The sequence below is a fragment of the Schistocerca serialis genome, chromosome 2 (genome assembly GCF_023864345.2).
Source record: "Schistocerca serialis cubense isolate TAMUIC-IGC-003099 chromosome 2, iqSchSeri2.2, whole genome shotgun sequence".
Classification (NCBI taxonomy): domain Eukaryota; kingdom Metazoa; phylum Arthropoda; class Insecta; order Orthoptera; family Acrididae; genus Schistocerca; species Schistocerca serialis.
The window spans coordinates 496,872,623-496,892,805 of NC_064639.1; the positions used below are offsets into that span (position 1 = coordinate 496,872,623).

Here is a 20,183-nt window from a genome sequence, read left to right on the forward strand (position 1 = left end):
CGTAATAGTTCATTAAAAATAAAAAACTCTGGAAATCTCCTTCCCCGTCCATATCTGAACCGACCATGTGCTCACTCACTACGGCTTCTATCGTCGACCGGAAGAAAATTCCTAATCTAATATTTTTCGTGTTCGTCTTAAGTATAGTCTAGTTTAATATTAAATCTTATAGTGAACACCCTTATTAGCTGATGGCTACAAGGCATTATCAGAGTGAATGTGATCGTAGAAGAGCAGTTAGTTACGACTTACGCCGGTCAGGATGTAATCATTGTTACAACTCCGATAAAAGTGGCAAAAAAAGTGATCTAGCAAAGAAAGCCATGGTTCAGCAAAGGAACAACTAGCTCATTGTGGAAATCATACAGAATGTAAGATCGGCACAAAAGATCGGTACATCACCTAACCGGCGCAGTGGAACTAATCTGATACTACTGTCAAATTACTTCAGGCTTTGCTAACGCTCAAATTATCCATGGTAACTTCAAACCCATTTCATGGTCGCCAGTGACCGCGCAGTGTCGCAATGAGTATTCGGAAGCACACGTCGCGCTAGTAGTGGAGCTCTGCGTTGTTTCACTGGGCGAGACTATCATGAGCAGTCTTGGGACGTTCGCAAGAATCATGTTGGACAAAAGGATGTCATCCACTCGTACACTTAGGGGCTTAACATTAGATAATTTTAGTACGCAACTTCTGAACTAAGAATGGGAAAAATCCCGCATCCATGCAGATACGCACACTCCTGTCTACAACGCGCTCATTCCTTACCCGCAAGCAAAAGTTATACTTGATTTGATGTTCCCACCTCTGAGTAAGACTGATAACAAAAACTATAACAAGATCTATGATATTTTGGCAGCAGCTGTAGAACACGTACAAGACATTATGAAATGAGAGAGGTGCAATGTCACATTGTGTACCGACTATGACTCATCAGTTAAGCACGCGCACGTTTGTAACTGATGCAGTATTATTGTAACTCGATGGCTCAATGATAAGCTTTGGTTATCTATAAGAGAAGCCTTCTTTGTGTTAGAAGCGGTGTCCTGTTCGCGTTAGGAAAGAAGTACTTTTCTGAAAGAGGAGACTTGTCTGTTTTAGACAAAGAAGAGGAGCAATCTTTGTTTAAGAAGAGGATCAACATTTATTTGAAAAGAGACGGCTTGTTTGTCATTAGAAGAGAATTTTTGTTTGTTATAAAAGAGGAATCTTCCTTGCTTCAGAAGTAGAGCTTTATTTGCTTTGGAAGAGGAGTTTGGAGCTTTTCTTTTTTCGTTTGACGAGAAACCAGCCGGCCGCAGTGACCGAGCGGTTCTAGGCGCTTCAGTCCTGAACCACGCTGCTGCTACGGTCGCAGGTTCGAATCCTGCCTCGGGCATGGATGTGTGTGATGTCCTTAAGTTAGTTAGGTTTAAGTTGTTCTAAGTTTAGGGGACTGATGGCCTCAGCTGTTAAGTCCCGTAGTGCTTAGAGCCATTTGAAACATTTGAACAAGGAAACGTCGTTGTTTATTTCACTGAAGAGGAGCATTGTACATTAAACGTTAACAAATAGTAGAATATATCGTGAGAAGTAAGCCATAGAGAACGGATGGGCTAGAAGGGGAGATGGGAGCCCCCTCCCCCCTTCCACAAAAAAAGGGAGAGAGAGCCAGTAGAGAACTTCAGCGCGAAAGGCGAAGGTCCAAGTTTCGAGAAAATCAAATAAAAGCAGGAGGGGAAAAAAAGAGAGTGGTAAAGTGCCAGACTACAAATTCAAAAGTCTCGGGTTCGCTTCCTGGTCAGTCGTGCGATTTTTGCTTGTCACTTACCAGTTCTTTCATCTCTGACGGTGTTTGGTAATGTGAAAAATGTCGAGTTGAGCCGTGTTTCGGAATTCACGTTAAACTCTAGATCCTCCGTAACTGGCTGTGTAAGTAAGTTCAAAGATCGGAGAATGAAGCAACAGACGACCTCCAGCAGGACCGTGCATAGTAAAGCACTGTGGTCCTCTAAACAACGTTCGGATTGATGACAGCTTGACTTACAACATTATCTGTATAGCACTGATTGCTATATTTATGGCTCTTGTCAAACTACCAGGATGACGACGATGTCTCTGTGATTCATTGTCGAGCTAAGTTGCACGGCTGCGTCATAGAACTCCCGGAAATCTATGCAGCCAAATTCTTTTCGCAGAAAGGAAGCGACTGCCGACCGATGAGAATGACCTCAGACATCAGTGAAGTTTATTTCGACGTTTACGTGATCACTGACTCAGCGCCGGTGTGCAGCGCTCTCTGAGCAAACGCTGGCGGCCGGGCGGCACACGTAGCAAGAACTACTGAAACGAGTTGGGAGCGGCCACTAATGTCATCCTGGTATTTGCTTGGATGAGGCTGCTAGATTCTGAGCATTGCTACGCTAAGGAGCGCTGACAGGTTTATCTGGCACGTAAAGAGGGGATGAAATATACGTTGCGAAGTAAATTATAAATGGGGCGAAACAGCATTAGCCAGAACTCCACGTGAATCGTATCTCAATAATATAAAATTTTCACACAAGTATCGAATAAATAGGTTTGTGCTATACGAGGCATATCGAAAGTAACGGGCAGTATACACAGTCCAGTCACATAAATGTGACCACCGCCTATGTTCGACATCAACACACAGCAGATGGCAGCACTAGTAGAGGAGGCTAAATAAAACGTGTCGGTGGAAGGGGGGACGAGGAGGGGACGTGGAAACAGTGCAGTCATTGTCGTAATGCGGATTCGGAGAGATTTATCTGCCATCCAAAAGAGCATGATCATTGGCTTACTGGCCAAGGCTGGAAGTATTTCCGAAACGGCTAAGTTCGTAAACTGTGCGCATGGCGTTGTGGTTAAAGTGTACCGTGCGTGGCAAAATAGTGCTATTAAAAACCGGCACCAAGGCAACTGCGATGCACCACGGGCCATAGTTCACAGGGGTGAACGACGGCTGCGGAGATGTGTGCGGGCGAACAGAGGTTCAGCTGTTGAGCAACTGACCGCCCAGATAAACCAAGGGCTACCAACAGTCTTCTGCTGCTACGTAAAGGCTCCGCAGCAGGCGCGAGGTTCATACACCAGTGCTGACTGCAGTTCACCGGCGACGAAGGCCAGACTTTGCACCCCAGTACTGCAACTGGTCGATTGCGACAGGAGGTTCTTCGGTTGAATCACGATTTAATCTCCATCGGACAGATGGCTGTTGGCGTGTACGGCGTGAGACACCTGAAAGCGAACACCCTGCAACAATCGTATGAAGTGTCCTGGTCGGAGGAAGGAGAGTTGTGATCTAGGGATTGTTTTCGCGGCATTCCGTGGGTCACAGGTTGTAGTGATAGACGGTAAATCATCGAGTAGAACACAAGTGATATCTGGCGTTCCGCAAGGTAGTGTCATAGGCCCTCTGCTGTTCCTGATTTACATAAATGATCTAGGTGATAATCTGAGGGGCCCCCTTAGATTGTTTGCAGATGACGCTGTGATTTACTGTCTTGTAAAATCATCAGACAATCAATTCCAATTACAAAATGATCTAGAGAGAATTTCTGTATGGTGTGAAAAGTGGCAATTGGCACTAATCAAAGAAAAGTGCGAGGTCATCCGCATGGGTACTAAAAGAAATCCGATAAATTTTAGGTATACGATAAATCGCACAAATATAAGGGCTGTCAATTCGACTAAATACGAAGGAATTACGGTTACGAGCAACTTAAATTGGAAAGACCACATAGATAATATTGTGGAAAAGGCGAAACAAAGACTATGCTTTGTTGGCAGAACACTTAGAAGATGCGACAAACGCACTAAAGAGACAGCCTACATTACACTTGTCCGTCCTCTGCTGGAATATTTCTGCGCGGTGTGGGGTCCTTACCAGGCAGGATTGACGGATAACGTCGAAAAAGTGTAAAGAAGGGCAACTCGTTTCGTGTTATCGCGCAATAGGGGTGAGAGTGTCACTAATATGATACGCGGGTTGGGGTGGAAGTCACTGAAACAAAGGCGGTTTTCTTTGCGGCGAAATCTATTTACGAAATTTCAATCACCAACTTTCTCTTCCGAATGCGAAAATATTTTGTTGACTCCGACCTACGTAGGGAGAAATGATCATCATAATAAAATAAGAGAAATCAGAGCACGGACGGAAAGATTTATGTGTTCCTTTTTCCCACGCGCCATTCGAGAGTGGAATGGTAGAGAAGTAGTATGAAAGTGGTTCGATGAACCCTCTGCCAGGCACTTAAGTGTGAATTGCAGAGTAAACATGTAGATGTGGATGTAGATGTGACCTCGTCACTCTGGAAGGCATAATGGATCAACAGACTGCTCGTCTGTCCTTAGGGGCCATGTCCACCACCATACGCAGTTTGTTTTTTCTCGACAAGATGGCCTCTTCCAACAGGACAATGCAGCGTGTCACACAACTCTCGTTTTATGTGCGTTGTTCGAAGAAATCCAAGTTGAGTTTACTGTACGCTCCTGGCCAACAAACTCCACGGATTTAAAGGCAGTCGAGAATCTATGGGACCATCTAGATCCGGCTGTACGCGCCATTGATCCTCAACCGAGAAACCTAGCGCAGCTGGCAACGCACTGGAGCTGGAATGGCTCCGATCCCTGGCGGTACCTTCCAGAGCGTCATTGACTCTCTTTCTGCAACAGTCCGCTCTACGAAAGGTTAGTTATTTAGACTTTTGACAGTTGGCCACATTACTGTGACTGGACAGTCTATAAGGATTTAATTCCTCGCGTAAAAATAAGCACAGTGTGTATTAAACCGGGATCGAAAATGCTAGATTGACGCGTTATGAGATAGTGAATATGGATTCTCTCGCGTTTGCGTGTATTTTAATTGATGTGTTAGTAGGAGTATGTCATAGCGGCTCTGATGACTTCTATATTTGTGGCCAACAAAAAAATCCTCAGAGATAAGAATCATACGGAACGTACGGTATTCAGAATGTGAAATAAGAACAAAAGGGTTTATCAATAAGAGTCCGGAAATGTTTAGAATTCATACTATGGATACTCAATTTTTTTCGCGATACTGGAGTAACTCAGTTGTAGCTACTGTATTAGATCCATTAAGGCCGAGACGACAGCATTGTTATTTAATTCGTTATACTGAAAAAAGATACAGTGCAAAGCTGTTAGGAAAGCCTTGATACGGTAAAAAGTGCACACGAACACGCACCAGATTTCCCAATAGCCCGGTGCCACTGATACAGCACACGAGGCACATTTACTGCTTTCGGCACTATGTGGCTACTTTTTGGCATCTGGGAGCTATCTCTCTTAGCCTTGTGCGAGGCAATTGCTGGGGATGGTACCTTCGGTTCACCCACCCACTTGAGTTGATATCTAGTTTGAGGCGGTGGGATAGCCACTCGACGAAAAATTTGAAAGGCGAAGATATAAAGCTGCCAGCGAGTCGTTTAAAGGATAAGTTGCTTTCAGTCAGTCTCGATCAGCGCCCCCGCTTCAACATGTGAGCAGTTTTCCCACGAGATCAGCCAGGCTGGTCATTGCTTTATTGCCGCATACTTCAGCTCAATTCTTGTTACACTATTGTTATATTACTCCTTGGGGTGACTATATCTGGAAGAGCAACGCGTTCTTTCTAGGTTTCTGTAAAATATGTCATGTGTGCGGTCCAATCTATTACTCCATTTAATTTCAAGTCACTCTTTGCTAGCATCTAGATGCTAACTTCATTATAATGAACATGTGTGTGGTAGGTCAGTTTGAATATACTAATGATCGGTTCTGAGCACTATGGGACTTAACATCTGAGGTCATCAGTCCCCTAGAACTTAGAACTACTCAAACCTAACTAACCCTTTAGGTTAGTTAGGTTACATCACACACGTCCATGCCCGAGGCAGAATTCGGACCTGCAAAGAAGCAGCAGCGCGGTTCCGGACTGAAGTACGTAGAACCGCTCGGCCACAGCGGCCGGCTACTAATGATCAAAAATATGTGCACGGCACTTTGTAAGAGAGGTGGAACCGTCAGTGTAAGGGGTTCCGGGATTATTGCGCTGCCAGAAGAGAAGCAGTAATAGCAGAATGGGTCAGTAAGAGGGCTCAGTGACTACAAAGCTGGACTAGGTATTGCATGTAACCTGAGTAACAGATTCATACAGGACATTTTAACCCTTCTAAAGTAGTGTTTGTGGAGTGGAAACACGAAGAAACAACCGCAACTAAATCAAGAATAGACAGACACCGTGTTCAGACGGACAGGGACCGTCGAGCATTGCGGTTGACAGTAGAAAATCGAATGAAATCAACGGCATGAAACATTCGTGAGTGGCAGAATGCTACCAGCAGTCTAGCTAGCACAGTGACTAAGCGCAGGGAGTTGAAAGTAATGGGGTACAATGATCTAGCAGTCCCTCGCAAGCCACACTTTACAGTGGTGAATGCTAAGCGACGCTTGAGAAGGTGTAAAAAAAGTGACGTCACTGGGCAGTGGATGACACGAAACGATTGCTACTCTGTGGATGCAAAGGTTTGGCTTTGTTGAGTGCTTGAAGAACGTCACCTGCCATTATTTGTGGTGCCAACAGTGAGGTACAGAGGAAATAGTGTTACGATGTTGGGGTGTTTTTCGTGGTTAGGTTGTATTCCCCTTATTGCGCTTAAGAAAACTCTGAATGCCGAAGGATATGAACATATTTCACACCATTGCGTATTGCGTACAGTAAGGTACCATTTCGGCGAAGACGACTGTTTGTGTCAACGTGACAACGCGCCCTGTAATAAAACATCATCTGTGGGGCAACCGTTTGTTGGCAGTATCATTCCTGAAATGGGATGGCTTGCCCAGAGTCCCGACCTGCACCCAATGAAACATCTTTGGGATGAGCTAGAACGTCAACTTCGCTCCAGACCCCAACGTGCAACATCACTATCTTCTTTGGTTTTGGCTGTCGAGGTCGGAGCGGCTGCCATTGCTCCACAGACACTCGGACACCTAATTTAAAAAATTCAAGCCTTCATAAATGGGAAGGGTGGACAAATCCCATATTACCGTCAGCTTATAAGTGTACTTTTACTTTTGATCAGATAGTGTATGTTTTCACTGCTAAACTCCATTCATTTGTCTTGTAAATACGACTTTTCAACGTGTTGACTAACCCTGGCATGAAGGAAATATCTTATCCTTTGCAAGACACGATAAATAGGAAATTCACTACAATTAAAATTACGTGACACTAACTTCTGCTGGTACTGAGTAAAGAAGTCCGAATTTCTTGTGCAACGGATGAATTACAAAACCATTCTCGTTGTGTTCGAATGAATTTCACATGTACAGCAACGTCCTCCAGAAGACATTTCTCCCCCTCATTCCACTGGTTGGCCAATCCCTCTCCCGAGCGTTACTTCAACTATACTCTGACTTTTTTCCTGTCACAGCGCCAGTGATCTGAGACAGAAATACTTCGACAAGCTGATAATTTATAGGAATGTGGCCTTCAGATGGGGTATTCGACTCGTTTAGCTTTTCGCGGTGAGGCTATAAGAGCAAAGGCTGTGTAGCCGTTTCTGCCAAGGGCAAACACGAAGCGGCGCGTGGCGGCTGTGTCTGTGCAAGCGGCGTCCCTCCCGCCTTCCGCCTCACGCCTGCCGCCGCTCTTTGTGCGACTCCTCTGCACGCACGGCAGAGGGTGTTTTGCAGAAGACTCAGGCACTGTTTTGCGCCCGCTGCCTGTTATTCGAGACCCTCGAAACGTGTCCCTACATGAAGTCTTTGCTGTGCTACACAATGCCATTCGCATTACAGATTCAGCGTGGACTGCCATTTGACGCCAACCATTTTACTTCTGTTAGTTCTATTTTCATAAGGCCTTTTTGCATCTGCATACAGGCTGAACAAAATATACACGCGAGTAGATTCACAAAGAAAATAACGAGCTGTAGTTGACGACGTGTCGACTAATGGATCTGGCTACGTTCGCGAGAGAATGCGCGTTGTTGTACAGCAGTAATTACCTTTTTGTCAGCTGCTAGACGTACGAAACATCCATATGCTCAGTCAACACGAAACATCAAACTCCAACAATATATCCATGACAGCCGTGCAAATGAAGTGTCTATATGCGATTAAAATATTCACTTCTGGGTCAATAATAACTGATCAGTCTAATTTGGATAGCTTCTTCTTCTGCATAACGGTTATAATCCAGTGCTTAATTTCTAAAAGTTTAGGTGCCAGAACGCGCCTCTCAACCATACAACAGCCTCACCGCCCACCACCACCCCTACCCCAATCCCCATCCACCGGGCGTAAAAATTAGAAGTTTAGAGTTTTAAAAATCTGTCATAACAATTACAATAAAGTATAATTACACTACTGGCCATTAAAATTGCTACACCACGAAGATGACGTGCTACAGACGCGATATTTATCCGACAGGAAGAAGATGCTGTGATATGCAAATGATTAGCTTTTCAGAGCATTCACACAAGGTTGGCACCGGTGGATACAGCTACAACGTGCTGACATTAGGAAAGTTTCCAACCGATTTCCCATACACAAACAGCAGTTGACCGGCGTTGCCTAGTGAAACGTTGTTGTGATGCCTCGTGTGAGGAGGAGAAATGCGTACATTCACGTTTCCTACTTTGATAAAGGTCCGATTGTAGCCTATCGCGATAGCGGTTTATCGTATCGCGACATTGCTGCTCGCGTTGGTCGAGATCCAATGACTGTTAGCAGAATATGGAATCGGTGGGTTCAGGAGGGTAGTACGGAACGCCGTGCTGGATCCCAACAGCCTCATATCACTAGCAGTCGAGATGACAGGCATCTTATCCGCATGGCTGTAACGGATCGTGCAGCCACGTCTCGATCCCTGAGTCAACAGATGGGGACGTTTGCAAGACAACAACAAGCTGCACGAACAGTTCGACGACGTTTGCAGCAGCATGGACTATCAGCTCGGAGACCATTGCTGTGATTACCCTTGACGCTGCATCACAGACAGGGGCGCCGGCGATGGTGTACTCAACGACGAACCTGGGTGCACGAATGGCGAAACGTCATTTTTTCGGATGAATCCAGATTCTGTTTACAGCATCATGATGGTCGCATCCGTGTTTGGCGATATCGCGGTGAACTCACATTGGAAGCGCGTATTCGTCATCGCCATACTGGCGTATCACCCGGCGTGATGGTATGGGGTGCCACTGGTTACACGTCTCGGTCTCCTCTTGTTCGCATTGACGGCACTTTGAACAGTGGACGTTACATTTCAGATGTGTTACGACCCGTAGCTCTACCTTTCATTCGATCCCTGCGAAACCCTACATTTCAGCAGGATAATGCACGACCGCATGTTGCAGGTCCTGTACGGGCCTTCTGGTTACAGAAAATGTTCGACTGCTGTCCTGGCCAGCACATTCTCCAGATCTCTCACCAACTGAAAATGTCTGGTCAATGGTGGGCGAGCAACTGGCTCGCCACAATACGCCAGAGACTACTCTTGATGAACTGTGGTATCGTGTTGAAGCTGCATGGGCAGCTGTACCTGTGCACGCCATCCAAGCTCTGTTTGACTCAATGCCCAGGCGTATCAAGGCCGTTATTACGGCCAGAGGTAGTTGTTCTGGGTACTGATTTCTCAGGATCTATGCACCCTAATTGCGTGAAAATGTAATCACATGTCAGTTCCAGTATAATATATTTGTCCAATGAATACCCGTTTATCATCTGCATTTCTTCTTGGTGTAGCAATTTTAATGGCCAGTAGTGTATTTTCTTTTACAAAATACTGATCTGAAATTCAGGCTTTTAAAAAATAAATACAATCAAAACAATAAAACGACGAGACTTAATGTAAACAATAGATGTAACAGTCTGTCTCTGAAGCAGTGTCACTTTGCTCCCTAGTTCTGCGCAAGACTCATCTGTACAGGCCTTTTACGTCACGTTAGCAACTACTGCCAACCGCAACGTTCAGTTACATTATAGCTGCTCGGTGAGCATGTCCAGTATTAAAGCATTTGGCGTTGAAGCTTTTTAGTTTGCCAGTTTGCTATGATTGAATGAGGCCCTGATCATACGAAACAAGCCCCTTCCACACTGGTGACCTCTATCGATTACTCGTGGTCAGTGAGTCTACTGCAGCGCCCCTGGCGTTTTATTCTTGTGCTGAGTTTCGCGTGTGAAGAGAGGTCGTCTCTGTTTACAGATTAACGTCAAAACTGCATGTACGTGACGGCGGTCTACTGTACAGTTTGGCACCTGAACAGCGAAAGTAATGTTATGAGGGAGAGCACTTGTTATATAAAAATCGAAATATCGTAACACAATGTGGAAACAACCAGAGTTTATTGACTGAACCAAAATCCTTAGTGGATATCCTTGACAAACGTCCATACGACACTGCAATTATGAGAATTGAAACAACAGCGAAAGTATCGTCCAAACCTATCAAAACATCTATATGTATTTGCTCGAGAAAATATATACTTGCAAACACATCAAACCATACTTAGAAAGTAGTAAATACCATCTTCTATTTTTTTCTTTCTTCTTTCCTTTCAAGGATAAAAAAGATCGAAAATTATTTTCCTCGTGAAACAGATCTGACTTTTTCACTGTTGAAGCAATTTTAATTAAAAATCGTAATCGGTTTACGTTCTTATTTGTGCATAGCATAGGTTTTTTCTTTGTCTGGATATTGTAAATTTGTGCTTCCAGATGTTTCTGTTTTCTTCTGGGAGAGCAGTAAAATCAAAAATTCTCGTCTTTCGCGTAATCATTTCAGTATGCCACGAAAACAAACCAAATAAGAAAAAAAGGAGTAGTGAGACACAGAAGCTGAAAACTCCTTACTGTAATAGAAGTGAGCTCGGCAAGAAGAGATTAGCTTCGGAGATTAGCAGACAATATCATAATGACCAAATTTTGCGCATACACTTTCTATAGCAACTTAAGATTTTAAAACTCCGTAGCCTGGGTTCGAATCCAGGTGCTGACAGGGGTTTGTTGAGTGAACTAGAACGGGACACTCAGCCTCATAAGGCCAATTAAGAAGCTACTTCACCGAGTAGTAGCGGCTGTAGGTCTCGAAAACTAACAACGGCCCGGAGAGCGGTGGGTTGATCCCTAGCCCTTTCATACCGTATCCATTGACGCCGTTTCCAGAGGATGACACGGCGGTCGATCAGTATCGATGGGCCTGCCAGGATTTGTGGGCAGAGTTCACGTTTTACACTTGCCACAGTCAGTTGAAAATTTACGTCACTGATCGAGTCGCTGTTGGCGGCTGATTTATTCTCAAGCGCACGACGCACAGCAGCAAAGAGTACTTTATATTGACCTGAAGTCGCTCGTGTAAAACGCGCTTAAGTGTGCACGGAGAGACAACTTTCCTCTTATGACAATAGTGCGGAAGGTAGTTGCGCTTAAGCGAATGGAATTTCGGTGAATTATCTATGGATACCAGTGCACCAAACCGAGCGAGCTGGCACGGTGCTGAGCGCAGTGGACTCTCATTCGAGAGGACAATGGTTCATATCCCCGTCCCGCCATCCGGTCTTAAGTTTACCGTGATTGTCCTAAATCACTCAAGGCAAATGTGGCGATGACTCCTTTCAAATGGGATGCTGAATTTTCTGTCTCATCCTTCACTAATCCAAGCTTGTGTCCCGTCTCTAATGATCTAGTTGTTGACAGGACGTTTGACACAAATCTTCCTTCCTTTTCTTCTTTCAGTGCACCAAGAAACCCATCAAAATTAGTTCGTGTGAAACCTTCTTTGCATCCGTGCCTTGGAGCTTCCGTGGAGTCGCACGAAGTCACAATGGCGGCCACGGCCAGAGCCCACACTTTTTTGGCGATGTGTGGCGCACGACACGAATTACGCGACGTACTGCTCCACAGATTTAAACCGAAATGCATATTAGAGGACCAGGATTAATTCTCTGCACTGCTACGCATGTAAAATCAGAACAAATAACGGTCGTCAGCCTCTCTTTGATCCATGAGAGAGGGTTAAACCTCTCACTGCTTCAACATCAATAACTAAAAGCCCTGTAGCTATCTAACTGCTCTCAAGAAGTTTCCGAGAGCCGCCCGTTGGAATGGAATACGCCACCTCTAAATCGCTTCTCGCGACTTCCGCTAATGATCTCCACAACTATCAATCAGGAACACTGTTCAACGCCCAGTAGGGAACAGTCACAAAAAATCATCACATTCTGATTCACTCAGAAACAAATATAATGTATTTTCTTTAATTAAACTTCGTCAAGCCCGCTTCGTTCAGTGAATGGTACAAAGAGCTAGCTAATGGCCCCAGTCAGCCATTAACCACAGTCTGTCTTCAAATTTCGAGGTGAAAATATACACATGCAATTGGAAAGAGGGGGGATGGGGGCGGGAAGGGGGGGGGGATGGAGGGCAACGGAGTGTGGAGGACATTCCAACCTTAGGGAAACCGGAACGGAAGAGAATCGAAACATTGGGGATGTGGCGCTACAGAAGAATCTTGAAAATTAGGTGGACTGATAAGGTAAGAAATGAGAAGGTTCTCTAGAGAATCGGTGAGGAAAAGAAAATATGGAAAACACTGACACGAAGAAGGGACAGGATGGTAGGGCATTAGTTAAGACGTCACGGAATAGCTCCCACCAAATAATTGAGGACGTAGTTTGCAAGTGCTACTTCTTTGAGGTGAAGGGGTTAGCAGAGGAGAGGAGCCACAAGACTGATGACTCAAAAAAAAAAAATAATTATGGAGATAGGTAGTGCTCTTCATAAAGAGGTGGCGGGTCCCCCATCTTTTCCAGACGCCAACGTCGACAAGGTACGGCAGACGTTTGCTGGGAGTCCGACAAAATCGGTACGTACGGCAGCCAGATAGTTGGAAATGAGACGATCAATAGTGCAGAAGAAATTGTGGCTACATCCCTACAAGGTGTAGCTGCTTCAGGCGTTAAAGCCCATGGACAAACCTAAGCGCGAACAGTTTGCGGTGGATATGCTAGGCAAGATTGACACAAACAATGACACTCTGGTAAAGATTTGTTTCTCCAAAGATACAATTTTTCATGTACCTGGCAAACTAAATCGTCATTACGTCCGTATGTGAGGTTTAAAGTATGCTCATGTTAAACGTGAAAAAGAATGAGACAGTCCCAAGGTCAATGTTTGGTAAGAACAGATGCACAATTGCATCGTTGGTCCATTCTTTTTCATCGAGTCTGCCGTCAACGGTGGTGTTTACCTGGATATGTTACAAAAGTTTATTATGCTGCGGTTGGAACAGCTGCAACCTGACGTTATATTCCAGCAGGACGGGACACCACCCCACTGGTCCCTAAATGTCCGTCAATTACTAGATGAAAAGTTTCCGGATAGGTGGATTGGTCGAGATGGTCCAATTCGCTGGCCGCCACAATCCGCTGACCTCACACCACTAGACTACTTTCTGTGGTGTTTTGCACAGGATCTGGTATAATGAACCGAAGTTAGCGACCTACAGGACTTGAAGACAGGCATTCGCAATAATCTGAACATGCCACCATGGTGATTTTGCGTATATGGAGAGAATTGGAATTTCGACTAGACACATTGATATGGTTCAATTGGCTCTGAGAACTGTGGGACTTAACTTCTGAGGTCATCAGTCCCCTAGAACTTAGAACTACTTAAACCTAACTAACCTAAGGACATCACACACATCCATGCCCGAGACAGGATTCAAACCTGCGACCGTAGCGGTCGCGCATTTCGAGACTGTAGCTCCTAGAAACGCTCGGCCACCCCAGCCGGCCATTGATGTGTTTGAGTGAGAAAACAAAACTTTGAGTTATCACAGATTGAAAACCATTTGTTAATACCTAGTACAGTTTTAAAGGTACTGATAGGAAGTTGGGAAGATAATTTACGGACACTCTTTATACTTACTCCAATATATAAAGACCATGTACGTAAAATGAGAGATATATGGGCTCATACTCCTTCTTAAGTACCATTCGTAACTGGAGGAGGAAAGAGGGCTCAAATGGTTCAAATGGCTCTGAGCACAATGCGACTTAACTTCTGAGGTCATCAGTTGCCTAGAACTAATTAAACCTAACTAACCTAAGGACATCACACACATCCATGCCCGAGGCAGGATTCGAACCTGCGACCGTATCGGTTACGCGGTTCCAGACTGAAGCGCCTTTAACCGCACGGCCACACCGACCGGCGAGGAAAGAGGGGAAATGACATGGAAAGTACCCATTATGACGCACTGCAAGGTGGTTTGTGAATCTAGATGAAAATGTAATCCAGTTCTTATCTACATCTACATCTACATCTACATCTATACTCCGCGAGCCACCTTACGGTGTGTGGCGGAGGGTACTTATTGTACCACTATCTGATCCCCCCTTCCCTGTTCCATTCACGAATTGTGCGTGGGAAGAACGACTGCTTGTAAGTCTCCGTATTTGCTCTAATTTCTTGGATCTTTTCGTTGTGATCATTACGCGAGATATATGTGGGCGGTAGTAATATGTTGCCCATCTCTTCCCGGAATGTGCTCTCTCGTAATTTCGATAATAAACCTCTCCGTATTGCGTAACGCCTTTCTTGAAGTGTCCGCCACTGGAGCTTGTTCAGCATCTCCGTAACGCTCTCGCGCTGACTAAATGTCCCCATGACGAATCGCGCTGCTTTTCGCTGGATCATGTCTATCTCTTCTATTAATCCAACCTGGTAAGGGTCCCATACTGATGAGCAATACTCAAGAATCGGACGAACAAGCGTTTTGTAAGCTACTTCTTTCGTCGATGAGTCACATTTTCTTAGAATTCTTCCTATGAATCTCAACCTGGCGCCTGCTTTTCCCACTATTTGTTTTATGTGATCATTCCACTTCAGATCGCTCCGGATAGTAACTCCTAAGTATTTTACGGTCGTTACCGCTTCCAATGATTTACCACCTATGGCATAATCGTACTGGAATGGATTTCTGCCCCTATGTATGCGCATTATATTACATTTATCTACGTTTAGGGAAAGCTGCCAGCTGTCGCACCATGCATTAATCCTCTGCAGGTCCTCCTGGAGTACGTACGAGTCTTCTGATGTTGCTACTTTCTTGTAGACAACCGTGTCATCTGCAAATAGCCTCATGGAGCTACCGATGTTGTCAACTAAGTCATTTATGTATATTGTAAACAATAAAGGTCCTATCACGCTTCCCTGCGGTACTCCCGAAATTACCTCTACATCTGCAGATTTTGAACCGTTAAGAATGACATGTTGTGTTCTTTCTTCTAGGAAATCCTGAATCCAATCACAAACCTGGTCCGATATTCCGTAAGCTCGTATTTTTTTCACTAAACGTAAGTGCGGAACCGTATCAAATGCCTTCCTGAAGTCCAGGAATACGGCATCAATCTGCTCGCCAGTGTCTACGGCACTGTGAATTTCTTGGGCAAATAGGGCGAGCTGAGTTTCACATGATCTCTGTTTGCGGAATCCATGTTGGTTATGATGAAGGAGATTTGTATTATCTAAGAACGTCATAATACGAGAACACAAAACATGTTCCATTATTCTACAACAGATTGACGTAAGCGAAATAGGCCTATAATTATTCGCATCTGATTTATGACCCTTCTTGAAAATGGGAACGACCTGCGCTTTCTTCCAGTCGCTAGGTACTTTACGTTCTTCCAGCGATCTACGATAAATTGCTGATAGAAAGGGGGCAAGTTCTTTAGCATAATCACTGTAGAATCTTAAGGGTATCTCGTCTGGTCCGGATGCTTTTCCGCTACTAAGTGATAGCAGTTGTTTTTCAATTCCGATATCGTTTATTTCAATATTTTCCATTTTGGCGTCCGTGCGACGGCTGAAGTCAGGGACCGTGTTACGATTTTCCGCAGTGAAACAGTTTCGGAACACTGAATTCAGTATTTCTGCCTTTCTTCGGTCGTCCTCTGTTTCGGTGCCATCGTGGTCAACGAGTGACTGAATAGGGGATTTAGATCCGCTTACCGATTTTACATATGACCAAAACTTTTTAGGGTTCTTGTTTAGATTGTTTGCCAATGTTTTATGTTCGAATTCGTTGAATGCTTCTCTCATTGCTCTCTTTCGCTTCGTTCAGCTTTTCCTTATCAGCTATGATTCGACTACTCTTAAACCTATGATGAAGCTTTCTTTGTTTCCGTAGTACCTTTCGTACATGATTGTTATACCACGGTGGATCTTTCCCCTCGCTTTGGACCTTAGTCGGTACGAACTTATCTAAGGCGTACAGGACGATGTTTCTGAATTTTTTCCATTTTTGTTCCACATCCTCTTCCTCAGAAATGAACGTTTGATGGTGGTCACTCAGATATTCTGCGATTTGTGCCCTATCACTCTTGTTAAGCAAATATATTTTCCTTCCTTTCTTGGCATTTCTTATTACACTTGTAGTCATTGATGCAACCACTGACTTATGATCACTGATACCCTCTTCTACATTCACGGAGTCGAAAAGTTCCGGTCTATTTGTTGCTATGAAGTCTAAAACGTTAGCTTCATGAGTTGGTTCTCTAACTATCTGCTCGAAGTAATTCTCGGACAAGGCAGTCAGGATAATGTCACAAGAGTCTCTGTCCCTGGCTCCAGTTCTGATTGTGTGACTATACAAACAGTACTCGCTGCTGCTGGTGCTCTCGCTGTGGCTGTCACAAGACAACTGCTGATTCAAGTGACTAGTGGCTAACGGCCGCGAAACAAACAAAAGACGGTTTTAGGGCGCTTTCTGTTCTAAATGATCAAGAAAACACTAAGAAATCTAACACGAAAACTACGTAAAGTTTTATCAAGAACTGTTAGTTACTATGCAGAGCAGATAAACACAAATAGAATCCCTTCCTTAGTGGAAGGTCGTAAACAAAATGCAAAATAAACGCTTTATACAAACAGTACTCGCTGCTGCTGGTGCTCTCGCTCTGGCTGTCACAAGACATTGTTAATACATCGTCTACTAATCACAAGCCGGCCGAAGTGGCCGTGCGGTTAAAGGCGCTGCAGTCTGGAACCGCAGGACCGCTATCACTCTTGTTAAGCAAATATATTTTCCTTCCTTTCTTGGCATTTCTTATTACACTTGTAGTCATTGATGCAACCACTGACTTATGATCACTGATACCCTCTTCTACATTCACGGAGTCGAAAAGTTCCGGTCTATTTGTTGCTATGAGGTCTAAAACGTTAGCTTCACAAGTTGGTTCTCTAACTATCTGCTCGAAGTAATTCTCGGACAAGGCAGTCAGGATAATGTCACAAGAGTCTCTGTCCCTGGCTCCAGTTCTGATTGTGTGACTATACAAACAGTACTCGCTGCTGCTGGTGCTCTCGCTGTGGCTGTCACAAGACAACTGCTGATTCAAGTGACTAGTGGCTAACGGCCGCGAAACAAACAAAAGAAGGTTTTAGGGCGCTTTCTGTTCTAAATGATCAAGAAAACACTAAGAAATCTAACACGAAAACTACGTAAAGTTTTATCAAGAACTGTTAGTTACTATGCAGAGCAGATAAACACAAATAGAATCCCTTCCTTAGTGGAAGGTCGTAAACAAAATGCAAAATAAACGCTTTATACAAACAGTACTCGCTGCTGCTGGTGCTCTCGCTCTGGCTGTCACAAGACATTGTTAATACATCGTCTACTAATCACAAGCCGGCCGAAGTGGCCGTGCGGTTAAAGGCGCTGCAGTCTGGAACCGCAGGACCGCTATCACTCTTGTTAAGCAAATATATTTTCCTTCCTTTCTTGGCATTTCTTATTACACTTGTAGTCATTGATGCAACCACTGACTTATGATCACTGATACCCTCTTCTACATTCACGGAGTCGAAAAGTTCCGGTCTATTTGTTGCTATGAGGTCTAAAACGTTAGCTTCACAAGTTGGTTCTCTAACTATCTGCTCGAAGTAATTCTCGGACAAGGCAGTCAGGATAATGTCACAAGAGTCTCTGTCCCTGGCTCCAGTTCTGATTGTGTGACTATACAAACAGTACTCGCTGCTGCTGGTGCTCTCGCTGTGGCTGTCACAAGACAACTGCTGATTCAAGTGACTAGTGGCTAACGGCCGCGAAACAAACAAAAGACGGTTTTAGGGCGCTTTCTGTTCTAAATGATCAAGAAAACACTAAGAAATCTAACACGAAAACTACGTAAAGTTTTATCAAGAACTGTTAGTTACTATGCAGAGCAGATAAACACAAATAGAATCCCTTCCTTAGTGGAAGGTCGTAAACAAAATGCAAAATAAACGCTTTATACAAACAGTACTCGCTGCTGCTGGTGCTCTCGCTCTGGCTGTCACAAGACATTGTTAATACATCGTCTACTAATCACAAGCCGGCCGAAGTGGCCGTGCGGTTAAAGGCGCTGCAGTCTGGAACCGGAGGACCGCTATCACTCTTGTTAAGCAAATATATTTTCCTTCCTTTCTTGGCATTTCTTATTACACTTGTAGTCATTGATGCAACCACTGACTTATGATCACTGATACCCTCTTCTACATTCACGGAGTCGAAAAGTTCCGGTCTATTTGTTGCTATGAGGTCTAAAACGTTAGCTTCACAAGTTGGTTCTCTAACTATCTGCTCGAAGTAATTCTCGGACAAGGCAGTCAGGATAATGTCACAAGAGTCTCTGTCCCTGGCTCCAGTTCTGATTGTGTGACTATACAAACAGTACTCGCTGCTGCTGGTGCTCTCGCTGTGGCTGTCACAAGACAACTGCTGATTCAAGTGACTAGTGGCTAACGGCCGCGAAACAAACAAAAGACGGTTTTAGGGCGCTTTCTGTTCTAAATGATCAAGAAAACACTAAGAAATCTAACACGAAAACTACGTAAAGTTTTATCAAGAACTGTTAGTTACTATGCAGAGCAGATAAACACAAATAGAATCCCTTCCTTAGTGGAAGGTCGTAAACAAAATGCAAAATAAACGCTTTATACAAACAGTACTCGCTGCTGCTGGTGCTCTCGCTCTGGCTGTCACAAGACATTGTTAATACATCGTCTACTAATCACAAGCCGGCCGAAGTGGCCGTGCGGTTAAAGGCGCTGCAGTCTGGAACCGCAGGACCGCTATCACTCTTGTTAAGCAAATATATTTTCCTTCCTTTCTTGGCATTTCTTATTACACTTGTAGTCATTGATGCAACCACTGACTTATGATCACTGATACCCTCTTCTACATTCACGGAGTCGAAAAGTTCCGGTCTATTTGTTGCTATGAGGTCTAAAACGTTAGCTTCACAAGTTGGTTCTCTAACTATCTGCTCGAAGTAATTCTCGGACAAGGCAGTCAGGATAATGTCACAAGAGTCTCTGTCCCTGGCTCCAGTTCTGATTGTGTGACTATACAAACAGTACTCGCTGCTGCTGGTGCTCTCGCTGTGGCTGTCACAAGACAACTGCTGATTCAAGTGACTAGTGGCTAACGGCCGCGAAACAAACAAAAGACGGTTTTAGGGCGCTTTCTGTTCTAAATGATCAAGAAAACACTAAGAAATCTAACACGAAAACTACGTAAAGTTTTATCAAGAACTGTTAGTTACTATGCAGAGCAGATAAACACAAATAGAATCCCTTCCTTAGTGGAAGGTCGTAAACAAAATGCAAAATAAACGCTTTATACAAACAGTACTCGCTGCTGCTGGTGCTCTCGCTCTGGCTGTCACAAGACATTGTTAATACATCGTCTACTAATCACAAGCCGGCCGAAGTGGCCGTGCGGTTAAAGGCGCTGCAGTCTGGAACCGGAGGACCGCTATCACTCTTGTTAAGCAAATATATTTTCCTTCCTTTCTTGGCATTTCTTATTACACTTGTAGTCATTGATGCAACCACTGACTTATGATCACTGATACCCTCTTCTACATTCACGGAGTCGAAAAGTTCCGGTCTATTTGTTGCTATGAGGTCTAAAACGTTAGCTTCACAAGTTGGTTCTCTAACTATCTGCTCGAAGTAATTCTCGGACAAGGCAGTCAGGATAATGTCACAAGAGTCTCTGTCCCTGGCTCCAGTTCTGATTGTGTGACTATCCCATTCTATACCTGGTAGATTGAAGTCTCCCCCTATTACAATAGTATGATCACGAAACTTCTTCACGACGTTCTGCAGGTTCTCTCTGAGGC

General features: G+C 44.4%; 1 protein-coding gene across 1 annotated transcript in view; it reads right to left on the reverse strand.

Moving 5' to 3' along the window:
- The window catches only part of LOC126457434 (pH-sensitive chloride channel 2-like), a 276,278-nt gene that overhangs the window by 169,011 nt on the left and 87,084 nt on the right, over window positions 1–20,183 (reverse strand). The gene's annotated exons all lie outside the window — the stretch shown is intronic.